Below are 26,423 nucleotides of genomic sequence, written 5' to 3'. Positions count from 1 at the left end.
TGTGTGTCTTTCTGACTCTCTCTCTCCCTTTCTCTCTCTCTCTCTTTCTTAAAATAAATGAATATTTTTAAAAGATTGTCTTTCTCTTTCTCGCCCCCTCTTCCCCTAGCCATGCTCAGGCTCTCTCCCTCTCCCTTTTTCTCTCAAAAACAAATGATGACAGCAGAGTTATTGTAAAGATGAGGAAAAGAACTGCATGGGCAATTCGGTGACTCGGTTAAGCATCCAACTTAGACTCATGTCATGATCTCAGTTTGTGAGTTCAAGCCCTGCATCACATTGTGCTGACAGCTCGGAGCCTGGCGCCTGATTCAGATTCTGTCTCCCTCTCTCTCTGCCCCTCCTCTGCTCACTCTTTATCTATCAAAAATAATATATGTTGGGGCGCCTGGGTGGCTCAGTCGGCTAAGCGTCCGACTCCAGCTCAGGTCATGATCTCATAGATTGTGGGTTTGAGCCCAACGTCAGGCTCTGTGCTGACAGCTCAGAGCCTGGAGCCTGCTTTGGCTTCTGTGTCTCCCTCTTTCTCTAACCCTCCCCTGCTAACGCTGTTTCTCTCTGTCTTTCAAAAATCAATAAAACATTTAAAAATAAATGTTAAACATTTTTTAAAGATAAAGAAAATAACTTGAGTCACTTCCATTCTGTCATTCTATGTGACCGCTTATACTTTTGGATATAATTAAAGCAATGAAACAGAGCCCAGAATGCAAGGTATAATATTTTTATTTGGTAATTGAAGATTTTAGTTCAGTAATAAGAAATTTAATTAAATTTGAATAATATCTTTGAAATTAAAATCTAATGTTTCAAAAATTGTTACTCTTATTCATTAAACCATACTATTATTATTCATAATGACAACAAATTAGTATATAAGTCTTCCCTATCTTATAAGAAATACATTCATATAATTAGGAAGTACTAATCCAGCATTTTATTTTCCCTGATACTGATACTATTTGTTTGTTCATTTGTCTTATTAGGGCATGATTTTATATGCACATATATTTCAATAAAAGAAATTCTTTACTGCCTGTATTTTTTCTAGCCATTATTTTATTAATTTCTTATGACTGCCACTGAAAATAATTTTGACATAAAGAGGGGTATTTAAAAATTATTTACTCCCCTCAGTGTCAGATAAACTAGGAAAACCATTGTGTTCCCCATCTCTTCCTTTAGAGCCAGCAAAGGGACAGCCTCGCTAATGGAGACATATTCAAAAATATATATGATATCCTAAGTGGTCAGATCTTTATCATTTCAGTAGAAATGTATTGTTTATTTTTTACTTTATATTTATGTCAAATTTTATTTTATATTTGTATAACTTTTGTCCTTTCCCTAAACCCAATGTTTGATAAGGTAAGGTTTGCAAATACCTAAATCTCCTGAATCTAGACCAAGTTCTGCAACACTTACCAGGTACTCAGCAAACACTTTTGGGAATAGCACCACATTATCCCAATTTTCTTTACTGTTGACAAAATATATTGAGTTGTTTTGTGGTGACAAAAAATGATTAAATACTTATTATGCTCACATTGCATTACAATACTATTTCAAATATGAATTTTCTTTAAGAAAATGTAATTTTAAGAAAAATCTATGAAATTCTATTCAAAGAATGAAATAGCATTGGCTAAATAAAAAGATTGTGGAGGGGCGCCTGGGTGGCTCACCAGTTGAGCATCTGGCTCTTGATTTCAGCTCAGGTCATGATCCCAGGGTCATGGGATCCAGCCCTGAACAGGCTCAGCATGAAGCCTCCTTAACTCTCGTCTCTTCTCTCTCTCTCTCTCTCTCTCTCTCTCTCTCTCTCTCTCTCTCTCTCTCACTCTCTCCCTTCCCCTACCTCTTCCCCTCCCCCACTTTCATGCTTGCGTGCACTCTCTCAAATTAAAAAAAATTAATTTTAGAAAAAGATGTGGACAGGGGCGCCTGGGTGGCTCACTCGGTTAAGTCTCCATCTTCGGCTCAGGTCAGATCTCACGTTCGTGGGTTCGAGCCCCGCGTCAGGCTCTGTGCTGACAGCTAGCTCAGAGCCTGGAGCCTGCTTCCAGTTCTGTGTCTCCTCTCTCTGCTCCTCCCCCTCTCATGCTCTGTCTCTCTCTGTATCAAAAATAAATAAAACATTAAAAAAATTAAAAAAAAAAGAAAAAGATGTGGACAGAAAGTGTTAGGAAAAAAGAAAGAAAGAAAAAGAGAGAGAGAGAGAGAGAGAGAAAGAAAGAAAGGGCACCTGAGTGGCTCAGTCAATTAAGCGTTGACTTTTGGTTTGGGCTCAGGTCATGATCTCATGGTTTGTGAATTCAAGTCCCACCCTGGGGTCTGCCCTGGTAGCAAGGAGACTGTTTGGGATTTTTCTCTCTCTCCCTATCTCTCTCTCCCCTTCCCCTGCTCATGTTCTCTATCTCAAAATACATAAATTACCTTTAAAAAAAAAGTCTACTATTTCACTCTTACACTTTATCTCCAAGTTCTAGACAAACTATGACAAATTTTCTGACTATGACTATTAATACATATAATAAACCATTATTTGATACATAGACTTAAGTTTAGTTGTAGCTGAGTCTGAGCAAATAGTTGGAGATTTTTCTGTGCTCTAAAAACTAAGGCAGACTTTATAACTCCAGCAGCATATCCATCAGTAGAAATGAATAGCCAAGACAGAAGCCCCAAACACTAGACACAAGTGCTTTTAAGACTCTTTGAAAGGTGAACTTCATTTATCTGTAACCTCTATAAGCAGACTCTTGAGACAGACAATTTTGGTCTGAATAGCATGTCTGTCACTTAGATGTGTGATCTTGCAAGTTACTTAGTCTTTCACTGGGAAAAAAAAATGAAATAAATATATATAAATACATATATATAAAGTAGATTCATACATGTAAAATATCTAGAACAACATATATGTGATTAGTGCTATTGTTTCATTAGGTGTATATCTATCATTAGTGTATTCTTTATATCTTTGATTCATTAACTTTAACCCTGTGATGTATGACTCAGTGGACTCATCATCTTAATTTTCTAAAATGGAACACTAGGGGCGCCTGGGTGGCTCAGTCGGTTAAGCCTCCGACTTCGGCTCAGGTCAGATCTCACGTTCGTGGGTTCGAGCCCCGCATCAGGCTCTGTGCTGACAGCTAGCTCAGAGCCTGGAGCCTGCTTCCGGTTCTGTGTCTCCTCCTCTCTCTGCCCCTCCCCCTCTCATGCTCTGTCTCTCTCTGTATAAAAACTAAATAGAAAATTAAAAAAAATAAAATAAAATAAAAATAAAATGGAACACTGACTCTTAAAAAGTCGGTGAGTTTTTTTGGCTCAGCATATTGAATTAGAAAAAAAGTCTTAATTTTTTGCATAGGTTGGTGCAACCACTGAATGTAGAGGGTTTACTTTAACATTAAAAAACATTGTATGTTGTTCCTCTTTTCCAAAGCCAGTTAAGTAACCTGCAGTTGTTAATATTTTTCTTGTTACATGTTTGTCCACATCCTCCATGAGTCACAAGCACTGTGATAAAAATGAATTGTTCTATAACGTAATTGTTGAGTTTATAATATTCCTAAGAGAATATCAACAATGATTCTTAAAGGACAGGGGCAAGGACAGCAGATCATAGTGTTTTTAAAAGAATGAACACAAGGACACCTCTTAGGTACACAATGACTAACCACCTTTTTTTCTGAGTAATTACTCTCCTTCTACCAAAGAGATATCCCCAGTTCCTCTTTATTTCTCCACCTTATAAACATAAATTAAATATTGAGTTGCCAAATTGCTCCTAGTTGAGAATAGCATTGAATCCAAAGTTAGTTCTTATTCTTCCTTAGAAGAATCTAGATCAAATCCAAAACCTGTTAGAGACACAACAATGTCTGATTCGTAAGCTACGTGTTATCTCATGCTGGCAGTAAGTCAGCAACTCTTTCTGTCTTTAAGCAGATGTGTTTCCTGTGATCTTTAGTCAGTAGGTTTTAGATTGTCTTTTATCTCAAAGAATAGAAAAAAACTATAAAAGAGAATTGCACACACACACACGCACACTTTTCATCTCCCAGTGTATTTGTACTAATTGACTATCACCAGTTATTAATTGGCTGTAAAACAGGAAAGTGAGGAAAGAGAACATTTTATCTGTACTTATGTGACTTTAATGGATCAGTAGTTTGTCTTTGAAAGTGTCCTCTGTTAGACCCATAAACACAGAGAACAAACTGAGGGTTGCCAGGGGGAAGGGGAGTGGGGGATGGGCAAAATGGGTGAAGGAGAGTGGGAGACACAGGCTTCCAGTTACGGAATGTATAAATCATGGGGATGGAAGTCACAACATATGGAATTTAGTCAGTGGTATTGTAATTGCCTTGTATGGTGACAGATGGTAGCCACGCTCGTTGTGAGCACAGCATAGCACATAGACTAGTCCAGTCACTGTGATGTACACCTGAAATTAGTGTAACTTTGAGTATCAACTACACCTGAATTCAAAGGAAAAACTACTTTAGCAGTGCCAGGGTGGCTCAGTCAGCTACGCATCAGACTCTTGATTTTGGCTGAGGTCATGGTCTCATGGTTCCTGAGTTTGACCCCCGTATCAGGTTCTATGCTGATAGCACAGAGCTTGCTTGGGATTCTCTCTCTCCCCTCTCTTTCTGCCCCTACCCTGCTCGCAGGCTCTCTCTCTCTCTCAAAATAAATAAACTTAAAAAAATTGTTTCACTTTTTAAAAGTGTACTCTGTCAAATGCTTTAGAAAGATAGATGGATAGTTTACTCAAGTTGATCCACTCAGTAGCCTGTAAGTCATTTATTGAAATAAAGAAAAAGTAATTCCCCTTTTTTTCTAGATTTATTTTTGTTTTAAAAATTATAGTTAAAATCGCAGCCTGTAGACAAATGCCGATTTTATTTTTTTTAATTTTTTCTAATGTTTTATTTATTTTTGAGAGAGAGAGAGAGAGAGAGAGAGAGCATGAGCAGGGGAGGGTCAGAAAGAGAGAGAGAGAGGGAGACACAGAATTTGAAGACAGGCTCCAGGCTCTGAGCTAGCTGTCAGCACAGAGCCCGACACGGGGCTGGAACCCATGAACCGCGAGATCATGACCTTTGCCAAAGTCGGACACTCAACCGACTGAGCCACCCAGACGCGCCGACAAATGCTGATTTTAAACTGAAATTGTAAAGTCACTGTATCTTCAATTATTTGTTGAGCAGACTATGGGAATGCATGCTATTAGTCAGAAATGCAGAGATTTCTATTTTACAGAAATAGTTAATTTTAGAATTTATAATCTGTCACATTAGGGAGAAGGCTGCCAATATTCATCCCCTCCTCCTCTCTCCTTTGTGTTTCTGTCTGACACAGATGATGTGCTATTGGCAAACAATGCTTTAGTACATACACTAAACAAATATTTAAAAAAAAAGGTCATTGCTGTGTGGCTTAAATACTGTATCTGAAGAAGAGGACCATTTAATGGTTCTTTATCTCTTTTTCATTTTTTTCCTGGAGTTTCCAGTTTGTTTTGGCTTTTATGTTTTGTTAGGAAAGGGTTTGCACTTTCAGAGCAATCCAGAGGGTTAGCTCTTCTACATCTTTATTACCTAATGAAAATGACCCTGATCTATAAAAACTCAAGAATAAAGAAATACTTTTTGCCACAACAGATTGAAGACTTCAAAATTGAGACAAATCCCCCTAATCCACCACTTTTTCTAAGCACTTTTAATTTTCCTGATCTGACATTTTTTTATTAGCCTTTCATGCTGTATTTGATGGTGGGGGAGACCAAAGGAAGGGTGGTGACGGGGGCAGGCTACCCCTTGTGAAGCGGAGCTCCAGAACAGGCTAATACCTCCATGAGAGGTAACAAGGCCGATAATTCTATTATGAGTATGGGTCAGGTTATTACTCTAGGTAGATACACAACTGCCTTGAGGTTTATTGAATTTTAATCTGCTTTATGCACTTCCAGCTATGAAATAGAGTTACACAATGGGTCCGCATTCACTGAGAATTGCTGTAGGACTGAGAAAAATATCTACCAGCAACAGGGAGAGCAAGGACCTATTCTTTTTAAATGTTGGCATTAAAGCTGAGCCTGAAAGATCCTCCTCACTTTAATTGAAGCCAGAAGCTGAGTGAGCATTTTTGAACACCAGTGATTTGTCATCACTCTAGATTCTAGAACTAGGCCCACATGACTCAGAAGTGGCCACAAAGAGTGACTGGGGGGAGGGAGCGTACGCGGTACCCAGTCAACCTAGCATGTGACTTTCTCACAGCATACAAGGCATAAAATTAATTTTACTAATATTATTGGAATATATTTTCAGTGTTAAATAATGTTAAGTACATAGCATTATTTACTTAACATTATTGAACATATTTAACACAGTTAGCATATGAGCATTAAAAAATTCTTTGAATCAGACAGACAGAAATCCCTTAAAAGTGGCACATCAGATGTAGGTATCACATCTTTCTTTACAAGAGATTATTTGAAGGGTAACACCAACAGATTAAGGAATAGAATGCTGTTTAAAGAAAAAAAATAAAGCCAAGGTGGGGTAAAGAGTTGAAGTAAAATCATAAAACAATTCTGTGAGACTGCTGTTTCAACTGTTTTTGGATTTCAATAGTATGAGGTGAAGTACGGGTCCTAGTTTAAATTCTCTGTGGTCATTGTTCTTATTCATTACCTTTTCCATCTGCATAGGACTTGGCCATGATGTGCTACAGATGGAATTCATACTGAGGAGTTGATGCAACACACTTCAAAGGCCTTCTGGGAGGCAGGAAATCTCCCGGTTCAGGGGTCTAGAGTGATGTCCAGTAGAAACAGTAAATATGCATGTGCTCCTGCTTGTGGCAAAGCCACATCCTACAAAGTCAGAATCCTTTTTAATGTCCTAGAGAGCCTCTTAACTCAAGTATGGACACTTCCTTCAAGTCTCAGCTTAAATATCTCCCCAGAGACACCTTCTCTGTCTGGCCAACCCTCCTAAAATAGGACTCCATTGTTATTTATTATATTAGTTTTCTATTTCCTATATAGATGGCATCAGTATTGTCAGATATGTATTTAATTTCAATTCTGCCTTTCATTTTCTGTCTACTCAGTATACTGTAAGTTTACCACATCTGTGTATTTTCCAGTGTAACTAACATTTAGTACTATGTCAGCCCAGAAGCAAGTTAATTTTGTTTTCACCTAAAGTTTCAACACAATTTTAGTCTTGACCATGTTATTGTATTTCAATTTGATAATACCATGATGGAGTTCTAAGCTAACTTTTATTTCACTTGTACTGCATCACAGTCAGAGTAAGAAGGAAGGAAGCAAGATAATGTCTGTAAAATGTGTATACATGCTTTCTTTTTTAAAATAAACAATTAGGGGTGCCTGGGTGGCTCAGTCAGTTAAACATCTGACTTTCGAGTTCAGCTCAGGTCGTGATCTCACGGTTCGTGGGTTTGAGTCCCACATCATTCTCCATGCTGGCATTGAGGAACTTGCTTGGGACTCTCTCTCACTCTCTTTCTCTTCTTCTCCTGTTCTCTTTCTCTCTCTCTCAAAACAAATAAATAAACTTAAAAAAACAAAATAAAATAACAAAATACACAAAACTTTATTTCCTATAAAAGAAACACTCACTTTAGAAAATTTGAAACCTTTTTAACTTGAAATAATTGTAGATTCACAGGCAGTGGTAAAGATGGTACAAAGTCATCTCTTACACTCTTCCTCCTTTCCCCCCAGTTATTACCTTGTACGTAACTGTAGTACAACGTCAAACTCAGGAAACTGATGCAGGTACAATGTATGGGAATAGTTCTTTATCACGTTATCCCGTGTGAAGATTCATATGACCAAAGCCACTGCTCTGCTACAACAAAATCGTCTCCGGCTACCCTTTTATATAGCACAGTCTCCCTTGCCTTGCACCCCACTTCCATCCCTACTCCCAGCAACCTGTCGTGTGCTCTCCATCCCCATAATTTGCTTATTTTGAGAATGTTATAGAAATAAAACCATAGAGTCTATAACATTTTGAGACTGGCTTTTTCACTCATCACAATGACCTTGAGATGAATCCAGATTGTTATACATATAAATAGTTTGTTTTTATTGTGGAGCAGTATTTCACTGTATGTGTATAACACAGTGGGTTTAATGATTCACCCATTAAGGACAAGTAGGCTGTTTCCACTTTTTAGGTATTACAAATAAGGCATGTGAACAAGAATGTGAAGGTCTTTGTGTAGACATAGTTTTCATCTCCATTTTTTTAAGATTAATTAATTATTTATTTATTGAGAGGAAGTGGGAAAGGGGCAGAGAGAGAGCAAGAGAGAATTCCAGGAAGGCTCCTCACAATCAGCGGGGAGCCCAATGCAGGGCTCAAACCCACAAACTGAACCCTGAGATCATGACCTGAGCTAGAATCAAGAGTCAGACCCTCAACTGACTGAGCCACCCAGGTGCCCCTTTCATCTCCATCTTTATCCAGATGCAAGTTTTTATTCTTTGTATTTATATTTATGAAGTAAATAAAAATTGTATGAAAAGAAATTCACCAGAGAAAATTTGAAACTACAAAACAATTTTAAAGGAAGGGAAAACAATCATCTAAATTCCCACAAATGAAAGTCCATTCCCATTGCCATTTTGGTATTTTTCTTTGTAGTTTTTCTATGAGTAAGATTTTTGTTGTTGGTTATAAACAGTTATGATTATAATACATAAGTGAAAATTTGCATTCTGATTTTTTTCTCTATTATTATGGAATAATTGATGTTACAGACAAAAATGCAAGAAAAATGTACCCAAGTACACATTAGCATGTTTATTTGAAATAAATACCCCCAAGCCCACCAACCAGTGTAAGAAGTACTGTACACTATGACCCCTTTTGTGAGTACATTCACACTCCCTTTGGGTCTCTTGGTATTTTACCTTTTTATATTTAGATGTTTTTCAAGAGATCTTGTCAACCTTACTGTAGAAAACAGTAAAAACTTGACTAAGTAAAATTTTAAATAAGGAGAAGTAAGAGGTCCATTAATTTTCTTCTCAACTCCCTGTGGCTGGTAATGTATCTCCTTTCCTCCTTCCTTATAGTTTTTCAGACAATATTACTAAAAGCATCAAAGCATTCTTCCTTTGAGATTCCTATGGTTTATATATATTTTTTTCTAAGTAAAGAGCTAGTTAGTCCTAGATTATAGTAGATCATTGTAAAACCACTGCAATGTAAAACCTTACCTGTGAGCATTTTTCATAATTTATGTTTATTTTCTAGTTAAAGAAGATGGTCATTCTTTTCTCTACATCATTATTGAGATAGATGAACTGCTCTTGAATTGTCAATACCGATTTTTTTCTGGGTATGAATTAATTTTCCTCTATGCACTGCCTAAGACAGATCATTCTTTGTCGATAATTATGCATTGTGAATACATGATGTTTTCTTTGTTCCATGTACTCTAACCCTAATAAGTATCACAGAAGTTAAATACTTCAAACTATAATTATTCCAACTTCAAGGAGAATATGAAAATTAGATTTATACATGTCTGTCTGTCTTCTAGCTTTGTTGTCACTGTCAGGCTTTTCCTTATTCCCAGAAAAACTGTCTTTCTTATGCTACTTATTTAGAGCATATTAAAATTCTAACTGGATTCAAAAAACTCTTGATGTAATTGGTAATATTACAAAATTAGATTTGGGAGGCTATACATAGATTCCATTAATTTTCTATCTGTTATTATCTACTGGATATTCTGAAAATTTAACAGGAGAAAATGCTTCTATTGAGATTGGCATCAGTAGAAAGGCCATGATCTATGGTAGAAGGGTAAGCTTCCTTACAGTTTTCAGAGAGGCCCAGGCATCCATAACACATTCTGCTGTTCAAGCAATTTTGCTTTCAGCCGTTCCTTGGCCTGGTGATAACCTTAGACACAGCCTTTCCTGAAAAGGTAGTAGTAAAATAGCGATATGTTGGTCAAGGAAATTGATTGCACAAAAATACACTGGAAAATGGCAAAGAAATGGTCATGATGTTCCAAGATGAAAATTGATCCTTACTTGTGATCCTAACCGATGAACATCAGATGACCTAGACTTTTACATTTGGGACATTATGTGTGTGTGTATACACACACACACACACACACACACACACAAAGAAATAGAAATAGAGAGAGAGAAAGAGAAAGAAAGAGACTTTACTTTTAGGTTAGTATATATATATATATATATATATGTATATATATATATGTGTATATATATATATATATATATATACACACACACACACATATATATATATACATACACATACATACAATATGCATAAGGTAATCAGGGAAGGATGATCTCTGAAAAAATGTTTTAAAGATGAGATTATACATCTATATCTATCTATATATCTATATAGATATCTATATATAGATAGATATAGATGTATGTATATATATATGTGTGTGTATATATATATATACTATGACCTAAAAGTAAATCTATATATATACACTTTAAATATATATACTTTATATATATACATACTTCATATATATATATATATATATGAATAGATTATGGCAACTTTAACTCTTATTAATCTGACTGTTAGAAATTAGCTCCACTCAAAGTGTCAGCCCATTGTTTTTAAGAGTTGTTTAAGGGGGTTTACATGTATGTCCAGAGTCAGTCTATCAACTGTAATCACTCTGCAATATCCTCCCCATTTCCTTTCTCACTTGCCCACTTCTCTGACTGTAAAGTTACTAATAATGCCCAGTAACTACTGCCTGTCTGTGACTGATTTCAGATGCTCTCTAGACCTGAAGTGCCAAGATTTTTCTTCCCCAGTCATAACTACACTTCTGTCTCCTGGACCTTAAAACAGTTTTTGAGGGGGTTGTTTTTGTTTTTGTTTTTAGTTTTAGAGTCTCATGTATTTTTTGTGCTAGCTTCTAATTATATCTTACCAGTATGCTTCTCAAGACTCTCATTAAAATCTGGACTTCTCTCCTCTGGCCACAAAAGCTCAAGTCCAGTCCATGAGACCAGACAAGATAGAAAGCATATCTATATCAATTTCTCCAGTGGGTTGTAAATGAACCTCCTTCAAACTGTCCCAAGTACCACATGCACTTAGTATCCCTGCTAGTTTATATAAATAGTTACTGGGGATGGGAGATTATGGCTTCTATAGCAACTGGGACTTGTTCAGTAATCAATTTATTTATCAATTATTTATTGCATGTGACTGTTATGTTGAGACACTACATAGGTGATGGGGTTACATTCTTGAAGGAAAGACAGCATAATTAAGGGAGGAAATACGTATATTTGAGAGTTGGAGGCAATGTTGATGACAAGGTAAGAATATTTAGAGGCTCCTGGGTAGCTCAGTTGGTTACACGTCCAACTTCGGCTCAGGTCATGATCTTGAGGACTGTGAGTTGGAGCTGTGAATCGGGCTCTGTGCTGACAGCTCAGAGCCTGGGCCTGCTTTTTGGATTCTGTCTTTCTCTCTGGTCTTCCCCTGCTTGTGCTCTCTCTTTGTCTGTCTGTCTGTCTCTCCCTCCCTCTGAAAAATAAATAAACATTTAAAAAAATGAATTTTGTTAGCAGAGAGCTAGAGGAGGTGGAGTTTATTTGCATAATGTAATCAAGGGAAAATGATCTCTGAGAAAATGTTCTAAAGATGAATTTTGGAAACAGCTGAAGAAACATTCTAAAGAGGGGGCAAGGTACTATAGGAGATAAGGTATAGGTGAACACAAGAACAGAAAGAAAACAGGTGTTGGGGGGTGTTGTCCTTAGGCAGAAATGAAACCAGATTCTAAGATGAAGGTCAAGTACCATGTTTTCCTCTAAGGAAGAGAAGAAAAATTGACTAATTGCTGGATTGGAATGTGGTATTTGGGGGAGGGGGACAGAGAGGGACTCCATACACACTTTTAAAAAATGGCACTATGTTGATTGGCTAATCCAGTGGTGAGGCAGATTCTGATGATTTAAGACAAAGCAGAGAGCAAGGAAGTGAAGAGTTAACAGGAATCCAGAGATGTCTGTAGAGATTCACAGTTGACAGGAGTCAGTTGTAATAGGAGATAAATATAGACTCAAGTAGGTTTATAGATTTGGTGAAGGGAATAGCAGAGATGTCCAGTGAGCTAGCAAAACACTCTTTGTTACATGAGAAATAATAAACAGATACAAGTAGACATGACGAGTTACAATGATACTTAAGTAGAAGCCAGTATTTTTTAATAAAGCAAAGTCACATGTCTTTTTTAGATCAATATTCCCTATGCAATTTGAAATTTTACCTGATTCTTTAAGAAAAGACTATAAATTTACTTTCACCAATATTTGTTGGATCATTTACTATGTATTAAAGAGGAAGAGAAGAAGTTTAGTTTTTCATTCTGGTAGAAATCTTAAATTCCTTGTATAATACCTAAGAGTGTCTTGGGCCTGTTTTACTAGCACTTAATGCTTTTAGTCTTTCAACTATAAAATGGCTCAGGTCAAATGAAATTCCTAAATTTTTAGCTCCAAGAGAAGGCTGATCAACAGGAGGCAAAGAAAATATAAATTTGATATGGAAATAAATGAGAATATTATTCAGAATTTCATTATTAAGCTCACACAAAGAAGTTTTCATAAATCTGAGCACTTCTATTAAAAATTGTCAGTGAATCAGAGTAAGTTAGAAAGAGGGGTTACACTATCTAAGAAATACGGGAAAAATCAATGAAACTGGTTTTATGACACAAAACTTCTCTACATGTTACTTATACTTATAAACCTTATAATGCATGCTTGTTCTACAATAAAACTTTTTTTAAATTTGGTGGAGGAATTAGTTGATTTTAAAATGACACCTAAGATATATATAACCATTTTTGTAATAAAGAGGGAATATATGTGTGTGTATAATATGTATTTGTGTTCATGTTTACATATCTTTTGGAAAAATAATACATTATTCAGAACATATAAAAGTGTCTGTAGAATATATTTATATATGTGTTTCCTCTAGGAAAGGGAACTGAGTAACAGACAATGAAAAACATTTTCACTTTTCCATTTTATTCCTTGTCCTTCTTGATCCATTTGGAAGTAATACTTGATACACAATTTTGTATAGAAAAGAAAGAGAAGAAAAGAAAAGAAAGAAAAGAAAAAAGGGAAAAAAAGAGAAGAAAATGGAAATAACACATACTGGTAAATAAGTACTTGCTGTTTATGTAATTGTGTTTAAAGTCTATGTTTCCTTCCCCCCCTCCCAGTTTTAGGAATCTTCTGAAAAGTAAATATAATGAGCAATGTAACCAGACACTAAAAACTTTTTTTATCTCTTAATTAAAATTTTAACTTCAGAACACAAAGATATTACCATGTTTTGTGAAATCAAAAAAGTGTTAACAATCACATCCCCTCAACATTTTCTTCAATGGATAAGCTTAACATTGGTGGCAAATTTTAATGGAGTAGAAAGCCTTCACTATATACTGTCTATAGGTAAATTTTATTTATGTTTCTGAAGACAGAAGTTCCAAGACTAATATGCACAGATGATAAACAATTTTAAGAAATTAGGTTAGCTGCTAGTTTATTCCAATTGCTTAACCTGGTGATTACAGCCTGTTCAGTTCTAGTTATATATCAGTTTGAAAGCGAATGGTGGTGGTAAGAAATTATCCAAAATAATGAGTCACAAGATATTTGGACTCTAAAAGGATACCATGCTTCTAAAAATACTAATTTAAATTTAAATGCACATTTTACAATGTTTCATTCTATCTGGTTTACTTTCCATAGTAGTTCTTGAACATGACCACCATAAAAAGTTGATTTCCCAGAGGGACTTATGTAGTGAAGCACAGCCATCAAGCACCCATGAACATGTCATGTTGGTCACCGGTACTCATTCCTCTACCTTCTCTCTGTCCCCCAGCTGATGCCCACACTCTCCAGCCTCAAGAAAATTGCCATTGTCATAACTAATTCCCAGACTATCAGGTCTACCAAGCCTCACCATTCTTCCTGACCCATCCATTACTCCTCAAGGCCACCATAGACACACACACACACACACACACACACACACACACACACACACACACACACTTCATCATGAATCGGTACAGGCATTGAGCAACCTTAAGGGATTCAAGATCTGTCATTCTAAATACAACAAGAGCAAGTAGAGTTAGGGGGTCCTGGCGCACTCTGTGCTGGGACCGTGTTGGTGGGATGGCCAGAGCTGAAGTAGGTATGGGCCAGGGTGGTCCCTGGGCTCTGTGCAGAGAGCACCCTGGCAGGATAGCTGAAGCTGAAGTGTGAGTAAGCTGAGGGGTCCCAAGGCTCTCAGTGCAGAGGCCACCTTAGCAGAACAGCTGAGGCTAGAGTGAGTGCCAATTGGGGAGCCCAGGCTGCATGAAGGGGGCACCCTGATAGGGCATCTGAAGCTGAAGCGGGCATGGGCCAGGAGTTCTGGGGCACTCGGCTGCAGGGATGCCCCGGCAAACTGTTTGGAGCCAACGTGGTGCAGGCCTGGAGTGTTCCAGGGTGCTTCACACTTGTGTGACTGTGGTCCACAGCTGGAGCTGTAGTGAGCACTGAGCAGGGGTGACCTGGTATATGTGCACTGGGGCCTCCTTGGTGGGTCGGCTGGGGCACTGAGCCTCTGCTCTTGTCTACACTATCAAGGTGGAGTGGGAATACAAACAGTGGCGCTCAACAGCCTCTCTGATCTGGGGAGAGAGGAGTTTCAGCAGATCCCTCACAGTTTGGCAGAGTTCTAGGCCTAAATTGTTTATTTTCTACTTGCTCTTATCAAACTTGGCTTGTTTTCTGTGCTCCAGGCATCCAGGGCTGGTGTGGGTCAGGTGCTCACCGAGGTAGCAGGCCACCTCTGGAGGATGGAACCCTGTTCCCACCTGTACTCTCAAGGTTGGAGGCAAATGGAATCCATGGCACTTACCAGCACCTCCAACCTGGAGAGAGTTCCAGCATGTCCTCTGCCATTTGGTAGGTTTCTAGAGTGGGAGCCCTTATATTCAAGTTGTCCTTTTAAACCATGACTTTTTTTTATGTTTCTATGCTCCAGTGTGTCCAGGGCTGGTATGGGCCAAGGGCCTGGGGCTCACTAAGGTGGTAGGCCAGCTATGGTGGGGAGAACCATCTGTACTGTCTAGGTGGAGAGAGTACATAAACCATGGTGCTCAACATTCCCTCTGAACTAGAGGGTTCCAGCAATTCCCCAACAGTTTGGCAGAGTTCTTGGGCTAGATCTTATATTCAAGTTGCCCTTTAATGGCAGCTTTTCAGGGTACCTGGGTGACTCAGTCTGTTAAGAATCTGATTCCAACTCAGGTCATAATCTCATGGTTGGTGAGTTCAAGCCCCACATCAGACTCTTTGCTGACAGCTCAGAGCCTAGAGACTGCTTCAGATTTTGTGTCTCCCTCTCTCTCTGCCCCTCCCCTCCTCAAAAATAAGTAAACATTAAAATTTTTTCAAGTAAATAAAAAAATGGCAGCTGTTTTGCTGTGCCCCAGGGTAGATGAATCTACTCACTGTGCCTCCAAACTATCCCTCCCTTCAGCATCTGGGGTGGGGATCCCCTTCATTACTGTTTCTCTGTCTTTCCTGCTATTCTCTGTGTGGATTTCTCTACTTTTTGTTGTACAGAAGCAGTTAAGTCAGTCCTCAGTTGCTGTTCAGGAGAAGCTGCTCTATAAAAGAGGTGTAAATTTGGTGTCTTCCCATGTTGCCATCTTGGACCAGAACCTACCTGGGAATTGGCATTTTTTTAAAAGTCCTCCTAAAAACTGATCCTGTTGCAGGTGGTTTCAGAATTGTACTTTGAGAAATTCTGATAGAGAAATCTCAAAGACAAATTATGTGCACACAGAAGAGGTAAGTTTAAAAATCCACAGTGAAAAGTATTTCAGTTGGCAATAGCTCTCCTATGCCTTTTGCCCTGAGTAGTTATCTACATGACCAAGAGTTATTTCTTTTAGACCTTTACTCTGGAAAAATAGTACCCTAGTTGCATACATTCTTCATAGCTTCATGTTACAACTGTTTTTCTCAAAGTCACAGAACTTCACGTCATTGGAATTCCCTACATTCAGAGCACATACAATTTCTGTTTTAGCCTCTCCCCTCCTGAATAATTTGGCATGCGTCCTGGCTCTTCACATCTCTCATCTCTGTGGTTGCCTGGATCAGAAGATCCCATCTTTCCTTCTGGGAACCAGCTCCCCACCTTGCCCATCATCCTGCTGCCCCAGGATTAATAACAGCAAAATTCCAACTATCCTTGCAATGTACTCACCTGACTCGCGGCGGAGAAGCTGCTCATGCCCCAGACTTGGGACCGCTGTGTCTTCTCAGACAACGTTTCAGTGGCAAAGAACATTTTCCAATTTTTTTCCTAGAACAGCTGAAAATAATTTTGTGAAGGAAAATCATACAAAATGCAGCTCATGCTCAAATGATATGCTATTATCATGATGTGACTATTATTGCTACACACTCATACACTCCGACCATATTAGAGTTTGAAAATGTACATCCACATGTTGTAAACTATAGAGTCCTGCAGTTTTTAAAGTCTTTAGTTTTTATATAGCCAAAATTTATTTCACACGTTTCACAACTTAACCTTTCCTTTCACTGTTGTATATTCTGTGAGTGGTCTATGAAACCCTGGCAGAGAATTTGAAAAACTGACAGAGTATTCTCACATCTGACCAAGACTGCCATTTCTTGGTCCTCAGCCAGAATAGAATATTACAGTTAATTATAAACATAATATTCAGAAAATCTTGTGATGATACATGCAAGACTCTTCAAAACGAAAAGTTCACCTGAACTTGGCATTTGGCGAGTTATGACGGACTTAGCCTTGCGGCACTGGTGTGTGATGAGTAGATCGAATTGCACAATTCAGCGACAAATAAAATCAATCAGACAAAAATTGAACTTTTTGTCTTCTTAGTATTAGATTATTTCTATAAAGTGATATCAACTTCTTTGTATGAGTCAGAGTAAAGCTAAAAAGAGATGAGTCAGTAATATTTATAATATATTCTATAATATATAATTTCTTTTTTGCATTGTGGAAGAAAAGGTAGGAGGAAAGAGAATGATCTGCTGGGTCCATATGTTGGGCACAGGCACTGTGCTGCTTGTTGAATTACAAAGGTGAAAGATGGGAGTTGCCACCTTCATGTTAAGTAGCACCAATTATAAGACATGAGAACCAAAAAGCATATAGTGCTTCAAATGCTACTGTAGGTATCAGTGTAGAGCGTTGTAGAGTCACAGATCCTTAGAATGCATAAGATTTCTCTCCAAGGCACTGGCTGGCTCAGTAGGTACAGTGTGTGACTCTTGATCTTGGGGTTGTGAGTTTGAGTCCCATGTTGGGTATAGAGATTACTTAAGAATAAATTTTAAAAAAATCTTTATGGATTTACATAATTAAACCAAACTGTCTTTCCTGGCATTCGTCTTTTTGGTGGGACTGTGAGGACATTAGAGTATTGATTTATAAAAATTTTTATTTACCTTTACAACTGGTTGAATAATGGAGGCATAGTATATGCAACCTATGAGCATTATTTGGGGTGACAGACATAAAGGGGAAGAACAGCTGATGTCAAAATGGAGTGAGTGCTGGAGGCCACAATGGCCCTACCATTGTGCTCCTGGAAACCGACTGAACTTATTATGGTATCCTTTTCAATCACTCATTAAATCAATGATGTGATTTCATTTGGTCATTATAAGAAAACCGCTATTTCTTTTAATATCAAAAGACATTATGTGTCATGGATTATGCTACTAAATAAAACGATTTGAGAGCTTTTAAGCATCTTAAATCAGGCAGAACTGGGCAGGGGGAATAAAACCTTGGCATGTGAAAACAAAGACAGGAAATCATTTGGCAATATGGGGTGTTAGCTTTCCCAAGGAAGAAGCTAATCTGATAAATTGTGCTGTCACGGGAGCATGGTAAGCATATGACTTCCTGATGACTTGGGAGCTTTTAGTTAATTAAAACTAGTGAGAGGGTGAGGCACTGGCCAATTTTTTGTTTATAGGAGGGGGCAGTAGGCCAGAAGCATTCAGGGACCTATGTCCAACTTCAGAGATTTGGCTGAATAATGATGACGGAGTATTGGTGATGAGCCAGGTTAACTAATTACGGCAAAGTCTCCCAGCAAGGGAGAGCAACCTCAGCGACTATCTAATGATGCTACTGGGTTGGACTTAGCATGGTTCTAAAAGTTTTCAGAAACTTGAGACACTGGTTAAAACATTACAATTAATTATTTTGCGATTATTAATGGTCACTAATGTAAAATGTTTTCAGAATGGGCTCAGGACTAATGACCATTTGGTTCTTGTCTTTAAGCTCAATTATATACAGAGTAAAGACGCACTAGTATCTTTCAGATTGGAACATTTAACAAGTGTCCTATGTGTTTTTATGTGTGTGACGTGTGAGAAATGACTGGTGTCAAAGGGACTCATCACACTGCATATTTAGACTAGTTTACATTTTGTTTCTTGTGTTTTTACATCATGGAAAAAACTGTAAACTCAGTCCATGGAGTCTGATTATGAAAGGTCTTTATTTTGGACAGAGAACCATTACTCCAGATTCTGGTAGTTGCCTAGCAAATGTTATTTTAATTTTAATTTCTCCCTGGTAGAGAAACTCTCCACCCCAAACCCTATCTTATTATTAAAGGCTAAAAATGCCAGGTAATCTTTTTCTCTACTTTCAGCCTGGTTTGGATCAGGGAAATTGAAAATTCTCTGGAGAGTTAATGTGATATAAAGACATACGGAGGAGAATCCCTTCCTTTCTCTTCTGAATGTTTTGTGTAAATTGTGGTGCTTAGTGCTTTAGTACTCATTTTATGGACATCAGATGAAATGTTGAGAGAAGCCAGGCCAAGGGGCTGACATCACTGAATTAGCTCTAGAATCATCTACTCTGGATTTCTTATTATGTCATATATTACACTTCCATTGTTTGAGCCACCTTTAAGCAGAAATATGGCATTTGCAGTGGAAAAAATTTTAAATTGATCCAATCTATATTCAATTTATTTATCTCAGATCACCATGAAAAGATGTATATTGTCTGGTCAGTAGTCTGAATTAAATTTTTATCTTCTCCATTGTTACTGTCTCACATAGCAAACAATACATAGAGCAAAAACTGTGTAACCTTAACATATTACTCTTATTTTACAGTACTAATCAGTTAACCAAGCCCATAGATATAAAATAGAATATATAAAATAGAATATAATAGAATTTTAAAAAGCAGAATCTTTTTAAAAACCTTCATAGTAGTAGAGAATGTTTAAATTAAACTATGTTTTTATAAAAGACATAAGTATTCCCGAGGCTTTTTCCAACCAGGCAGTAATTCAAACTTAATCCTAACACAATACAATTAATGCTTCTCTCATTTTCCATTCTCCCCATTCATCTTAACACATACTAGCATATTAAAAGTGTCTTCCTTCCAAGTACATATGTAAATGTATAAAGTTAATGAATTATTATAAAGCAAACATCCTTGTAATTATCAACCAGGCCAAGAAATTAAATTTTGCTAGCAAGTCTGCCCTTGTGGACTAACTCAATCACAAGTACTTGCTCTCCCCAAAGAAACCACTAGCCTTTTTACAGTAATCATTTCCTTGCGTTCTTTTACATTTTGTCACTCTCTAGGCCACCTTGAACATTACAGTTTAGTGTTGTCCAAGTTGAAAGTTTGATATGCCTTTTCATTCTCTTTTCATCTTAATTTCTCTCTTCATCCCTTCATTTCCTTACAATTTATCTGCTGAAAAACTGGGCCAGTTGATCTTAGAATGTCCCACAGACTAGATTTTAACAGATTGGAGACTCATTATATGAGTCAAGATGTTGATGAGGCCCCTGTATTTCTTGATAATTGGCAGCTGAGTCTGAGATCTTGATTCGACCAAGATCCTACCCTTTTGACAAGGCTACAGATGTTATTATATTCTTCATCAGGGCACAGATGGTCTCTCTTTTCATGAGAGCAGATGTTGATCCTCAGTGCATACAAACATTAAGACGTAGCAAAGTGATACTATCTAAGTCCTATTACTTCATTTTAAGTTATTAGCTGAGAAACGTCTATGAAGGGACTCCTTTGCTCATCTATCATTTAGAGTTCAAACACAGAGATGAGACAATTGCTAGGTTTTCTCAAGATAGGGTTAGATATTCATATTTTCTTTTTCGTAGTGTTCCTAAATTTTTAGAAGGAGGTTTGGTTCAAAGTTGCTTTTCCAGCACTCCAGTGCTCCCCCTTCTCAAGCATGCACATAGTGTTAAAAACAGGTGCTTGGGTGGCTCCGGAGGTTAAGAGTCTGTCCGGTCCGGCCCCAACTGGCTGGGCGGTAAATCGGGTCAGTTGCTGAGAGAGGGAGAGAGAATAGGGCAGGAAGGGGAGCACAGAGAGTGAGGCAAGACAAGCGATTTCTGATCAAGCCCACTTTATTAAGAAAATATTCACACCTTTATAGGGTTTGGGGCAGAAAACTGACCCAGGTTGGTTGCCAGGTAACAGAGTCAAATGATTATTAGAAAAAGGGGAAAACGAAACTGAAACTCCAAACACAGCATCGAAAGGAGAGCCCAGACTTGCGTCTGCGATGCTGGGCAGGGGTACTTGACACTGCATAAGTCCGAATGCGGTTGATCTTTTGTTCAATTTGGCTTCTCCCGTCTGGCCCAGTCTGGCCATCTCCAATGCCTGGATCAGGAAATGCGCTCTCCTGGCCTCTAGATGTTAATCTTGTTTTTCTGGCCGGACCCCATAGAGAGTGACATATCCTTGCCTGAGGCAGCCGAACTCGGCAGCTCCCTACAAGAGTCAACTCTTCAGTTTCAGCTCAGGTTATGATTTCAGGGTTTTGTGCGTCTGAGCCCTGCATCTGGGCTCTGTTCCGGAAGTGCAGAGCCCGTTTGGGATTCTCTCTCTTCCCCTCTATCCCTGCCCCTGCTCACTGTCTCTCTTTCTCTCTCAAAATAAATAAGCTTAAAATTTTTTTTTAAATATGACAGTTTGCTTTCTGAACTTTCCTACTCCTGTTCCCCTTTCCTACACTTATCTGGATTTTTTCAGATTCAGGACAAGTGAATCCATAATAGCAATGTGGCTCACACACCTATTCTAAGAACAGGGACTGTGTCGTTTTGTTTACTATTGTATATCCCGCAGTTAGTAGAGTGCCCAAACTCAGTAAATACCTGTGAAAATATGAATGAATGAGTGGATGAGTAAAAGTATACTATTGCTTAACAATTCCCATTTCAACCTTAGTTCAGCATCAGCATAACAGCTGAATTGAGTTGATGGACAGTTGAACCAATCATTACATAGATAAGCTTTTAGCTTTTTCATTAGGGATGAAGCAACTTCAACCTGTTTCTGCTTTTGGCATCTTTCAGATGGGGCCTTAGATTAGGTAAGATTGGCTACTTTAGGACTTACTCACACAAGACTGTGGCAGGTGCTGCTATTAAAGATTTAAAAGACAGAGCCCTGCCATTTGTAACAAGAAACACGTGTTACCTATTTCAAGGGCATGCGTACACTAAGGCTCTACCTAACAGGGACTCCAAACCTTTTCTTTACTTTTTTTTTTTTTCTTTTGATTTGGGGGGGTTCAGAGATTCTTCTGGAGTGTTGTTTATACTCATTATCTCAAACGATGTAGAACTGAGCAGGTGAAGGAAATGAGGGGCTTTCGGAGGTGTTCCGGAGGAAAGCTCTTAGAGAAGATCTTGTCCTGCAGGTAAGAGAAAGCATGTTACGTTTAGGGGAAACACTAAGAGTATCTTGATTTTTAATTCCGACAACGTCTTCTGAATTCATTTAGAGTGCTTACATTTACCGAAATTAAAGTTAGGGATTGTTTGTTTGTTTGGCTTGTGTTTTGGAAAAATGGTTGGATATTGTCTTAGTCCATTCAGACTCTTGTAACAAATTACTGTAGACTGAATGGCTTATAAACTACATACATTGATTTTTCACAGTGCTGGAGCCTAGAAGTGAGAGAACACGGTCCTGTTCTGGTGAATACTCTCTTTCAGGTGGCATACTACCAACTTCTTGTTACACCTTTACATGGCCAAAAGCAGAGACAGGAAAGTGAGCTCTTTCTTGATGGTTGCTTAAGATTCTTTTGTGGGGAGTCCGTGCTTTGCTGTTCTTTTACAAGTATGTTACATGGAAATGTTAGTACAAAAGAATTTTGCTGTACCAAACTTCTGTAGGTTGTTTTCCCATTGGTTTGATACTTCTCTTCTCCTTTGAAGCTGCAGCTTTAGCAGTAGATTTAGTAGCCTGGTTAAAGTTATGGACGCCATCTTAAGGTTTTTTATTCCCCGGGAAAGAGGGCAGTGCCTGCAGCAATCCTCAAATTTGAGCCTAGGTCTCATTCATGTGTCTAAATTAGCTGATCCATTAAAATATTAAATTGTTTAAAGATGAAATTGAGTATCCATGCTTTACATTTTGAATTTTCATGGCAACTTTGAATGCAAGTAGTTAAACTAAGTGGAGATTGAACACAGCTGTCCAGATGTCTGAATTATCAAAAGACTTCATAAGTAAGCAGTTCTTTAGAAAAACGAGCTCTTTTGTTCAATCCCTATAGCAGAGCCCACATTTATTTGTATAGAAAAATTCCATTCCACAAATAGAGTAGGAGTAGAAAGTAAGGAATTTTTTTAATGCATGTATCACTTTTTTCTGAGTCTAGAAAAAAAAAAAAACCATGGTCCAAGTAACTTATGGGAATGGTTGTGGTAGATCTCCATTAATTTATATTGTTTTCTTGATGTTAAGATCTAAATTCCCTTTTAAAAATTCATGTTATTCCAGAGTCCTTCAGTTGGTGTCTCCTTCAGAGTTTTAGACTATTATTATTTTTGTTGAAATATATCTATAAAATTAAAACATTTAATTGTGTATTAGAATGTCATAAATTGAATTTATTTAATCAAGGATTTATTCTTTATTAGAAAGGGGAAAAAGACTGGTCTGTGCTTTTATGGTCAATATTTTTTAATAAACTGCTGTCTTTTCCTCTTTGAGTCTATTTATGGAAAAAATCACTAAGTAGAGTGCCATCCTAGTCCATCCAGCTATTTCCAGGAGGCCAAGACAGGCTGGGTTCTTATATCAGCACTTGAGAATTCTTTGACTCAAATAGTTAAACCTGGAAGATGATGTTTCACATAATGCATGCATTCAGTAATATTTAGCAGAAAACTGTTTGCCACTATGTGAAAAGAAAATATTTCTCTTCTGTAGAAATCAAACTTTTAGAATGTTTTCTAGACAAAAGTGCCACGTGGAGTAAGGCCCGTGATAACAATTGAATCAGAACTCTGCTCAAACTCATATTCAGGAAATGCCTTTATTCCATAAAGGATTGTGTGCATCTAGTTGAGAGTAGTGGTGTACTAAGAATTATATTCTGAAAATCAAGACTAATTTCTTGGCCTGCTGCTGGAGGGGGTCTTTTGGAAATGTTATCACCAGCACTTTATCCGGCATAGGAGAATTTTAATTCAGCATCTAGAAACTTTTACCCTGGGGAGAAGCTAAATATGTAAGCCCATCATATAACCTCTAGTGTACCTTTTCATTGACCTAGTTTTTTAGTTGGCAGGATATAACTTTTCTGTAGAAGATTTTTTCAAGTTGAATGATCTAAGGACCACTATTTTTAATTTCTGACTTCAAATTTTTATGGAAAAATTTCATGATCCCCATGTCTGTTTCTCACTGCCTGCTGACTTTATAAAACCTCAAAATTTTTGTGTGTATTTTGCATAGCAGCAGATTGTAATGTGCAAATGCTCTATTTACTAAAAAAAAAAAAAAAAAAAAGACTTCCTTTGTCACTAGATGGCACTGCGCACAGTTCTAAATCGGCTCTTTTTCTTCAGGCAAGAAATGTACAGCCTTCAAGAGAGAGTAGCAGCATAGCCCATGAACACTTGTACTTTGCTTCCCGGGTACTGAAAAGTAATATAGAATGGCGAGACAAAAGGAAAAACAATTTGCCAAGCTCAAAAAAACAGAATTAAAATTCACTCTTCAGAATAATTTTAATGCAGAATAGATAAGAGAAAGGATAGGTATAATTAGAATAGATTCTGCCTATGCATGTCTTCTTTTCACTCCACTTTTGGATAGAAAAGAAAAGGGATGAAAAAACAGTCTGAAAGTGAAGATTTTGATTACGTGTAACCATTTTTTAAAAACTGTATGGGGGAGGGGAGGATTAAAACTGCCAAAAAAATTAATTTCTTCCTCCCCATTCCCTTCCTCTTTGGACCTAAGTACAAAATCAGACTTGGCATTACAATCAAGTATCGTTACATTTTAGATGTGCCAAGGTAAGCAATGGGCAGAAATATCCATCTCTGGTTTTCAGCACATTTGCAGTGAATTTTTGCAGAATGAATATTACTTTCTCACTTAAGGTTTTTAGTGGCTTTCTATTGCATTCAAAATTAAGTCCAGACTCCTGAGTTACTCATAGTACCAGATTATGAACTGTTTTCTGGATTTGCCATGACATAATGTACGTCCTGAAAAAAAATCAATCATGTCATTAAACACACTGTTTAATTCAGCTGACCTTTTTCTTATCAAGACTTTCTCAAGCTAGTCCATCAATTAATTGTAAGCGCAGTAGGGCTGTCTGTGCCCCTGGACTACCTCTGCCACTTCACTATTTTTGACACTCTTGCACCTCATATGCTCTATCCACTGTGACCTTTCAGCACCTAAAATAAGTGAACCAAGTTATTTTTTGCTATCAGGGCTTCTGTACATACTGCTTCTATTTCTGAAATGTCTTTCTTTGCATGACTTCTTTTCATCCCTCATTCACACTTCTAATCTCACATAGGTACTCCCAGACCACCTAATCTATAGTAAATTACTCTATTTCATAGCACCCTATTTTTTATGTCTTATATCAAAAAAATATATAACTACATAAATGGTGCATAGACTTCATGCTTCAAATAGAGTTGAGAAAGGCATATAATGGGCCCTCTAGCGAGCCACAGTATGCATTTGCCTATGATAGATTCTCGAAGGTTCTGTTCTAAAGAAACTTACAGAGCTTCATTTAACCCAGAGGTTCTAAAAATTACTTTTCAGTATAAACATTTCAAAAAGCTGTCTGGAAGACACTTTAGAAAATGCTACTCAAATTTATCCCAGCTCTGCACTTTATAGAAAAGGAGACATGCTCAGGTTAGTGACTGGCCATGGAATAAATTTAGTTAGAGACAGCTCTTTGATGGACACAATCCTATTGGCAGTGGGTTTATTTCCACAGAGTGATTGATCCCTCTCCTGTTATTATTTTTCAGTGCTTCTGTCTTATTATATTTGGGCTGCTTTTTACCAACCTTTATTCCAATAGCTCTCTTTAAAATCATCACAGACTAAATTTTATCACAATACACAAAATATTTATTTGGATTCACACTTGTTACCTTTCTCTCTGTTTCTGCCCACAAAAAGCTGTTATTCATTATTCACTTGCATTTTGGCTGGTCTCTACTATAGCATGGATCAAAGAGAATAACAGATTTATTTCAGTATCTCCCTCTCCTTTCTAATTTAAACTCTTAAAGGGAAGAGGTTTTGTTACTCACTCTCGTATCTCTTAGGAAGGACCCCAAAGAATAAATCCTAGGAAATATAAATATGAAAACTATTTCTCTGGAGGTATTCAAGGTCTAGAGGGAAAATTGGCATAAATGCCAGCAATTATAATGTGTCAGGCTAGAATGTATTCTGTGATAGACAAAGGTTAGTTATGATGACGGATTCTGACTTCGCTTTTCTAAAGTGGCAATATTTAAGTTAGATGGATTAAACAAATAGGATTTTACCACGTGAGGAAGCAGAAAGGCAGAGTCATTTCCCAGTTCTAGAATGTTTTATCCTGACTAAGTGCTGCTGACCTTAGTATTAACTATCAGTTCACAGAGAGGGCTTTCTGGGGACCTTCACAAACCAAACCAGTGCCCCAAATGGGATCACCCGTTACACCTTTTAACTTGGCTTCATAAAACCCCAGCTTAATATTATGCATGAAATTATGTAACTTTATTGATATCTCCTAGTCAAATGTAATCATCATAAGAGGAAGACACAGTATTTTCCTTGGTGTATCCTTACCGCCTAATGAATTGTCTTGTACGCAGCAGATTATCCATAACTCTGTAAAATACGTGGAAAAGCAGAGAAGTAGATGAATTGCTTATTGTG

The sequence above is a fragment of the Suricata suricatta genome, chromosome 2 (assembly GCF_006229205.1).
Source record: "Suricata suricatta isolate VVHF042 chromosome 2, meerkat_22Aug2017_6uvM2_HiC, whole genome shotgun sequence".
NCBI classification, from domain to species: Eukaryota; Metazoa; Chordata; class Mammalia; order Carnivora; family Herpestidae; genus Suricata; species Suricata suricatta.
Note: the sequence above shows the minus strand (reverse complement) of the source record.